Here is a 7,617-nt window from a genome sequence, read left to right as displayed (position 1 = left end):
CTCTTCCTTCCTTCCTTCCTTCCTTCCTTCCTTCCTTCCTTCCTTCCTTCCTTCCTTCCTTCCTTCCTTCCTTCCTTCCTTCCTTCTTTCCTTCCTTCTTTCCTCTCTCTCTCCCTCCCTCTCTCCCTTTCTCTCTCTCTCTCTCTCTCTCTCTCTCTCTCTCTCTCTCTCTCTCTCTCTCAATCATCACATTCCCCAACTAACAAGGCCTTGAGATTCTTGAGCTGATTAGCAGGCCAGGTGAGACTGGATCTTTCAAACCCATTGTGATCATTTGAAATCTAACCAAAGGGCCAATATTGATTTTTGCAAACAAACTTCTCCCATATAATTTCTCTTTTTTAGTGCAATATCCTCAAATGCATCCTATGTAAGAATGGCTTGGGGGGAGGATATATAGAGACTATAAATGTATATGAATACAGAGAATATTGGAGCCTTAGCATTTACACACAGCCATTATATAGATTCATTGGTTTTTATCTAAATAATGCTTACATGGATTGAACAAAAACAGTGTATTACTGAGTATCTTCGGACCAGAGACACACAGGGGCTCCACTAACCTATTCATTTGAAATGAAAAAGAAAGTAATTTGGGGCTGAGTTTCTGGAAGAAAATTGAAGGCAAGAGGAAATAAGCAGTGAACAGTCAGAGTTCACCCTTTCCGGCGGGAATAGAAATCCATCTTGGCTTCATTTTTATCAAAGCTTTGCAGATTTTCCCAGCTGGATAGAAATGATAGAAGTGTATGCTCCCTCCCCTCAGGCTAGCATTGAATAACTCCACCAAAGTCACAAACTACCCTGGCACATCAGAGGGCCAAATGCCCCAGGAAGCACCCACAAGTCCTTAGAGAAGCCCTGATTTCTTCCCTCATGGTGGATCACGTGAGCTTTCAGAGGGCATTCTCAGCCAGGGACAACTGAAATCCTTGGCAACAATAAATCTGGGCTTTCCATCCTGAAGCCCAGGCCCCCACTCCCCCAGATGTCCTGAAGCTTATCTCTGCAGGCATCCCAGGAACACCCCATCCACAGTCCCCAGTCTCCACTTCTGCACCACAGGCCTTGGCTTTACCATCAACTACTTTTTTTGTGTCTCTTTCCAGGAAGGCTCTAAGCCAGGAGGCTGACACGCACTGCTGACGTCTTGTTCTGTGCACAGTCCAACTACCTTTCCAACTTGGTTATATAAATATCTCCCCGCTCAGGTTTATTTTCCAAGCCAGTGGGTTCCTAGCCATGGTGGTGTCACAACACACTGGGGTGTTGCAATGGGCTGTCAGCAACGGAAAAAGTCATTTGTTACTAACAATAGTTTGTCAGTCTGCAAAGGGCCTATTTATAAATATATAATTAAAGAGAAGTCAAGTCAATCCCTGCAAACTGCTACACTCTGTTGCTTTGAACATACTGTGAAAGCCCATGATTGTAGCGATGGCCACATTTTCAAAGAAGCAATTTTGAGTTTTTAAGGGAAACTACAAAACATGGTGCCTGCCTTTTATGAATACTACACTTCAAAGCAAGTGTAGCAGTATCAAGGGCATAGTCATGGAGACCTGTTTGAGTCTACTCTTGACTAGCTGTGCAACCTCGGATGAGTTACTCGGTGTCTCTGTGTTCCTGCTCTGCAATACTGGGGATGATGGCATGCACCTTGCAGATTGCTGTGAGAATTACACACGCTTGTGTGTGTGTGTGTGTGTGTGTGTGTGTGTGTGTGTGTGTGTGTGTGGAACTAGAACAGTGCCTGCACCCGGGAAAGGCTAGCTTTGGAGTGTTACCATTTGGAACAGTGAGACTTCCCCCTTTCATTTGTCCTGCTGTCTGATCAGTTTGTCTATCTTGGGGTGTGAAGAACAAATGCACATTTACTGTGTTTACTGCGGTGAGTCACACTGCACGTGAACAGGTGGGCTTCCTCAGCCTGGGGTGCTCTTCTTTTGGGGACACTGAGAGCTCCTCACATCTCTCCCTTGCCTGTCTCCTGCAGTGTTCTGTGCTCCTGACTTTGGAGGACAAAAGACGACAAAACCAAACCTGAAGATTCCCCCCACTGGCTCTCGACTATGTCTCGCTTCCTTTCTCCCTCCACAGCCATCACTTTTGGCTCTCCCTGTTTCTGGCCTGTTGCGGGTAGGGTGAAGGATAGAGTGAGCTCAGGTTGCCAAAGCTACAGCCCAGCTAGGGCCGGCAGAGCACTTTCTAACAAGTGATGTAAGTACATGGTTCTGTGGGTTGATGACCTGGCCCACATGCTAGGGATACTCCAGAAGAGGTTCAGATGGAAGGGGACAGTTGCCAAGACAACCCCTGCCCCAAGATGTGTGAAAGAGAAGAGGACCCAAATGAGGACTAGTGTGAGACACGCTCCTCTCAGACACGGGAAAGCCTCTTCCATGTTTCAACTTGCCATCTGAGAGGCAGCCCCTTGTTGTCACCCCAAAGCTGTAGGTCTCCGTCTGCCCACTTGACAGAGTCACTTCAGGACCATCTCAAGGTACTGGCGTGAGGGCTGGGTGTCAGCTGCTCTCAGGTAACTCTCCTGTGTCAGAGATTTGAGGACAGAATATAGGCACTGTTTTAGTTGTTTTTCTATTGCTGTGATAAAAACCTTGATCAAAGCAAATGAAAGAAGAGTGGGTTTATTTTGGCTTATAGTTCTAGTAGGGTACAGTCCATCGCGGTTGGGAAGAAATGCTAGCACGCGGGGGCGAGAGGGAGAGGGTGACGACATGGACATGGATGACATGACACACAGTGGCAGGAGGTTGGCTGGTCACATTGTAACCATACTCTGGAAGTGTAGAGGGAACAGGAAGTAGAGCTGGATATAAAGCATCAAAGCCCACCCCTGGTAACACACTTCCTCCAGCAAAGCTCCGCCTCTTAAGGCACCTTGCCAAAAAAAAAAAAAAAAAAAAGCGTAACCACCTGAGGATCCAGTGTTCAAATGTGAGTCCATTGGAAATATTTCACATTCAAACCACAAGTACTCATGGAAATGCTGTGGGCACCCTAATGACCCCTTCTTCCCTGTTTCAAGAAGGGTGGGAAACCTTCCAACGTTCTTCCACCTCTGGAATATTCTAGTGCTCAGGTTCCTAAATAATGAAAATGAAAACAGTTTCATGAATAGTTCTTGTTCTATGGTTACCTGCTTTGTTTCATTGGCAATATTGTCAAGACCTGACTTCAGGACCCCTCTTAAATGACCAAAGAACTCCTATAGGTATTCACTAGCCACTCCTTTACAACAGGGCTTCAAGAAAGACAATAAAAGATCAACTATGAGAAACTTCTCTCTATTGATTTTTCCACAGCTAGAAAGACTATGTACTTGTGTTTTTTTTTCTGAATGTATCCCTCACAGGCATATGAATTACTAAATATTAGTTGAGGAAAAAAGATATTTGTCCTCAAGAAACAGAAAACAGAAGGGAAAAATACTTATTTGGAAGTGTGACCTCCAACACTCATAACTGATTTCTTTGCTGTAAATGAGACATTGCAAGATGTTTTTAGTTGCAAGATGCGGTCAGAAACCACAGCATGTAGTACCCTGGCTAGAAATGCACAGCAAGGTTCCCCTCTCAAAGCCTAGGGACAGGGGCTGATAATCTGCGTTTTAAGCAAACTTTCTAAAACTTTTTTCTTGTTGTCATTAATAAAGATAATAAGAATTCATGTTATTGTAATAAATATAATAATTTATTGTTATTATTATTGTGTTATAGCCAATGCATGGTCTTTAGCATGAAACTGTAATTTGGAAGGCCGCTATCCAAACTAGGTGAAGGTGGATCTCCTAAAGTAGATGCAAACTGATGAGGAAGCAGTCTGGGCTCGGCAGGTGGCATGAGCCTCCAGAGGGTCCTCTTTGAGGCACTGTACCCAGCTGTGAGAGAGACTCCAAACAGCACGTCACCTCTGCTCTGGTTTCCAATGAACTGCTCCTCTGCTAACTTGTTCTGGTCCTTCTCTCCATCCACCTTGTCTCCTCTACCTGTGATGTCCTTGTTAGGGTCCTCTGTCCTCCTTATATTTCACTGTAATCTTTCTCCCAACAATCTTACATAGTCAGGGGCTTTGAGAATACACGCAGTTGGCAAACATAGTTATTGAAACAGTCAGATGTCTAGATGAGACTGACTGACTTCTCAGATATTGCTTCTGGCTTGTGGAATAGTCAAGTGTTGCTACTACCACTTTCCTGCCTGTCCTTTGCAGCTGGAGTGGGCTTCACAAAAGTGTGTGGCTCTGCTCTGATTGTCTGAATGTTGTGGAATATTTGTTTAACTATGCAAAAATGTGTTGCATTTGTTTAACTATGTAAAGATATGTTCTACTTGTTTATGTTGAGTAATAATTGTATAACTATGTAAAGATGTGTTGCATTTGCTTAATTATGTCAAGATGTGTTGTTGTTTTACCTTGTCTGTCTAAAGCACTTGATTGGTCTAATAAAAAGCTGACTGGCCAATAGCAAGGGAGGAGGTATAAGGAAACTTCTGGACAGAGAGATAAGTAGGAGGAGGAATTTAGGCTGGAGGGAGAAAGAAAAAAGATGCCAGGGAGACAGCAGGTGCCAGCCAGCCAGACACAAAGGAAGCAGGAAAGGAGGACATACAGAATGAAAGAAAGGTAAAAAGCCCTGAGGCAAAACATAGATGAAGAGAAACATAGAAACAGGTTAAATTAAGTTAAAAGAGCTAGTGGGATAAGCCTAACCTAAGGCTGAGCATTCATAATTAATAATAAGTCTCTGGTCTTTATTTAGGAGCTGTTTGGTGGCCCAAAGAAAATTCCAATTACATCTGGGCTGCTCCCAAGTGCTGGTCTTGAGGTATTTTGGATACTCAGTAAGTCTCTCCTTGCACATGTAGCTCCCATGAAAATATAATACTGATTAAACTTTGAGGCTAATACTTAAGGATTGTGTGTTGTGTTTATTTCATTAGGGGAGAGAGGAAAGACAACAAACACATGTCTGTGTGAGTTTCAGGGCTACAATAAGCTGCCAAGGGAACCACAGATCAATCTGTGTCACCTCACCCACAAAACTATTTCAGATCCAGCCATGAGTGAACTCTGTTGCACCAAGTAAGCCACAAAACTAACACATCACCAGGAAGGACCATTGTGTCATCTGGTCAAGGGAATCCATAGGCACAACTTGATTTTCTCTGACTTTCACACTTTAAACAAGTGGTAACTGAAGGAAGTTCAGAGTCAGGAAGGGCACAGACCTGTAAATCCCTTCAAGTTACTGTGTTCATCCCTAGTCATCACACTGTCTCCTCGACTCAATCCTCAAGACTCGTGGAAGCCCATGGCACGTGCAGTTATAGGACCTAGGGTACAATCTGGGGCCACATGCTTAGTGGAAACAGCTGATTTTGTTGACTGTACTGTAAAAACCAACTGCTTTCTTCCATCCAAAGGCCGATCTTAACTCACAAGAGTGCCAGCAGGCTCTCCATTCCTCTCAAGACTTCTTCTCAAAGCTCATGCAAAGTGTTCTTTCCCAAGGCTGCTGGGAGCCTACTGTGGTTTTCACTGCTCCACAAGCAAGGTAAAGGCCAGTACCACATGATTCCACTGAACCTTGAACTTTGGCTCTTCTGAAGTAATATTGATTTCTCAATGGACAATGGCCATGGGCCAGAGGCAGAAATCAGTGGGTATAACTGATGCTAGTGAAGTCTCTGAAAAGGCAAGTTCTCTTCCCCATTACTCTTCCCTCACCTGCCTTCTGCTACAAAACCTAGACAGTGGCAACACAGAACTTCTTGGTAGGCACAGCAGAGTGTTCCCTCACTTAGCAGTGTGTGCACTGGGTCATCTGGAGGTGGAAGTGAATCATCTCCTGCTGTCTCTTCATGTTTAGTTAACTGACAGAAAAACAAGATTTCTAACACAAGCTGAGGTGAACTGAATACTTGCTTAGTGAGCAAAATAACTAAATCTCTAAACACCTTAGTTTTAAAATATATCTGCAAGACATCTTAAAAATAATGTCTAATTTGAAATGAACAAATGCTTTGGGAGGGTAGACTTTCATCAGTCTGTGGCCTACTCATCCAAAGTCTTTGTCAGAGTTCTGCCAGGCAGGACTGATTTGCTTACACTACAAATACGTACTATGAACTACTGATGAGCTTTCTGTTACAAATGTGGAGACAATCAATGGGAGAAAAGGTTCATTTTGGCTTAGGTTGGAGTGGTTGCAGTCCATGATTGGCTAGCTGAGTTGCTATTGGCCTGTGGTAGGGGAGTACATTACAGTGAAAAGACATGATCGAGCAGAACTGTGCACTTCCTGCTCAGGAGGTAGCTTGCTTGTTAGGAATCATGCTGCGGAAGTTTGATGGGCAGTCATAGAAGATTCAGAGACCAATTTAGGTGCTGCTGGAGGCTTTGATGGATTATACAAGGGAAGAAATGACAGATGCCAGTGAGCAGAATGCCTGCATTATGGATTGATCAAGTTTGAGGAATGACAAGAAGGAAGAATGACTTCCTGGATTGAGAGAATGGTTATTTGCTGAGATAAGGATGGTAGAGAAAACACAGGGTGAGATTTGGGCATCTGAGGTACCAAGAGAAATTCTACTAGAAGTTCTGAGTGGACCTGAATGTATATGGGTCTGAATGTCAGGGAAGGGAATTGAGGATACAGGTTTGGATATGTGTAGCAAAGAATGTGATGGTTTATCCTCACTGTCAATTTGAATAGACTTAGAGTCACCTAGGAGACCAAGATACACCTCTTAGTGTGTGGTGACGGTGTTTACAGAAAGATTAACTGAGGGGGAAACACATATCCTGAGCATGAGCCCATGGGCTAGAGGCCTAATTGGTTTCTCTTCCTCCCATGACCAGGCTGTCATGATGCAAATAGCTTTCCTCTACAGCACACTTCACTGCCAATATGTGTATCTACTGCAAGGTCAGAATATTGCCTAGGGGAAATGGAGTAAAAAGAGAAGAGGCAACTTTCAAATTCTGGGGAATATTAATACTTGTAAATAAGAGGTGCTTTCAAAGGAGAACAGAAAAAAAGCAGACAAAGGGATCACAAAACCCGAGAGAGGGGTTCAGAGGGACCACAGGAAGTGATCAGATGCTATGGGGGAGAGAACCATGGGAAGTAAGTGATCAGATTCAAGGGCAGAAGACATGTGTTCCTGTGAAGCTGATGATATGGAGGTTGTTACAGCCTTGGCAGAAGAATAGCTGTAGGACATTAAATGTAGATGCCAGGGTTCTCCTGGTAGGAGAGTAAGTATGCAAATATGGCAGGTGTAAGGAGCTCTGCTGAGAGCATCTATGGATGAAGGAAGAAGAGGATGGTAGCCTTGAGGTATTAGCTTGAAGGAAAGTGCTAGTTAAGATAGGTGACATTTGACCTTGCTTGAAACTTGGAATCACCCAGAAGAATCAAGAGGAAACCAAGCATCTAGTTGATAGAGTGAGACACAAAGATAATTGGATGCTGTAGGCCACCAACTAGAAGAGAGGGTGGATATGTAGAGGACGTCTCCTCTTTTTTATCAAAGGGAAGGAGACCAAGGATGACTCTGATGAAAGATATGATAGTTCCTTCTG

Source organism: Peromyscus maniculatus, chromosome 7 (assembly GCF_049852395.1).
Source record: "Peromyscus maniculatus bairdii isolate BWxNUB_F1_BW_parent chromosome 7, HU_Pman_BW_mat_3.1, whole genome shotgun sequence".
Classification (NCBI taxonomy): domain Eukaryota; kingdom Metazoa; phylum Chordata; class Mammalia; order Rodentia; family Cricetidae; genus Peromyscus; species Peromyscus maniculatus.
The sequence above is the reverse complement of the archived record's forward strand: the minus strand, read 5'-3'. Positions refer to the sequence as shown.